We start from the raw sequence: 1,968 nt of genomic DNA, 5'->3' as shown, positions 1-1,968 counted from the left end.
TCAGACTTCAAGGGTGGTCAACTATTCAGGGGAGAAACATCAGGCTCAAATTTATCTCTGAATCAACTCAGAGCAAAAATCACATATTTTATTCGCAGAGCGGATCCTGACAGTACACCCGCAGGTCACGATCCGAGGAAAGTTGCCTCATCCTTAAATTTCTTTAATTGTATGGATTCTGAACATCTCCGTTCATACACTGGCTGGAAGTCTTCCAGAGTGTTCTTTCGCCACTATGCGAAGCAAGTAGAGGAACTAAAGAGATCTGTGGTAGCAGTGGGTCGCGGTGTTAACGCTACTGTTTAACTCTGCGAGGAACAGTGGTTTTAATTGGGACGATTAATTCCAGGGTGAGTGTGTAGTTACATACTGTACTACAAACTAAGTGAGGGCACTGTGTTGCCCATGTAGACTGTTCCATTTCCAAAGGTGAACCTAGCATAAGTGCAGACATGTGTGCTGAGCGTTTCTAACGCTAATGTCATTGATTTGTAATACAGACTTTTATGACTTTGATACCTCGGTATCTTAAAAGTGGCATTTAATGTTTTTTTCTTTCAGACAAACAAGTTCTGTTTACTATCATACTTATGCTTAAAGTTTTGGGTTATCCTCTTCTTATGTATATATATATATATATATATATATATATATAATTGTGGTTAACCAGTCTATTTATTGCCTGTCAATAAACTGGTTCTTGAGAACCTTGCGTCTCCTTCACCTGTGTCAATTTATTGGTATAATTGAGCATTCATTCTATGTACCTTATCTGGGATAATTTTAATAGAATTGTTCCTTTATGCAAGCTATGTTGCATTGGTTTTCCTCCTATGCGGATATAAAACCTTTGTCCAATACAAGTATTGTGCGGAGAACTGGTCGATATTTCATATTGACGCAGTGATTCTTTACAAACTATGCTTTACTTAATATAGGGCGAGACCACTATATTAGCTTGCTTGATATTCATACATAGGTATATGTACTCTTCGAGACTTTTCCAGAGTCTAGTAGGACTCTTCCCTGTAGGGGGCAGGAAGCTCTAACATGGTTTATAGTTAGTTTAAAAGATGTATAACGGTAACATCTTAGGTCTCTAGGTCTAGTCGACCGGGAAAAATTACATCCGGGGAGTACGGCACGTTCTGAGAATCCACAGATACAGTAATGCTCTGGTATACTTCCATCAGGACGACATGGCTTGAGCCCAAAAAACGGATTTTGAGCTAAGCGAAAAATCTATTTTTGGGTGAGATGGCCATGTCGTCCTGATGGACCCGCCCTTGCCTTTCTAAGAAAGGGCCGTAGGACCCCTCCCTACATACAGTATCTGTAGCACCTCGTGTACGCTACAAGGAATACAGATGGCGCCAGGATTGGCGCCAGGCACTCTTACGAATCAGGAGATAGGGAGCCTTGGGAGCGGCTCCCCCTTTTTCTTTCCCGAATTCGTTTCTTGCCATTTGCCCCCTGCGAGACGAAATCTCTGTTCGGGATGCAGATTGCCATGTGGCGTGTCAAGAATACGTCCTCTGATATGTTGCGATATCCCTTTCACGAGGGATACTCGCTCCAGGAGTTAGAATTATGGTACCTTAAGGTAAATTCTCTGGGAATATCGCCGTAGTTGTAATATACCCTAGGAAGCTACCCTATAGGAACTTCCATCAGGACGACATGGCCATCTCACCCAAAAATAGATTTTTCGCTTCGCTCAAAATCCTATATATATATATATATATATATATATATATATATATATATATATATATATATATATATATATATATATATATATATAGTAATTTTGTCATTAAGACATGACATGCTACTTGAAATCGATTCCGCTCTACTTTGGGAATAACTTATAGTCAAAGGGGAATATATATGTATATGTATATGTATATGTATATGTATATATATATATATATATATATATATATATATATATATATATATATATAT

Source organism: Palaemon carinicauda, chromosome 12 (genome assembly GCF_036898095.1).
Source record: "Palaemon carinicauda isolate YSFRI2023 chromosome 12, ASM3689809v2, whole genome shotgun sequence".
NCBI classification, from domain to species: domain Eukaryota; kingdom Metazoa; phylum Arthropoda; class Malacostraca; order Decapoda; family Palaemonidae; genus Palaemon; species Palaemon carinicauda.
Note: the sequence above shows the minus strand (reverse complement) of the source record.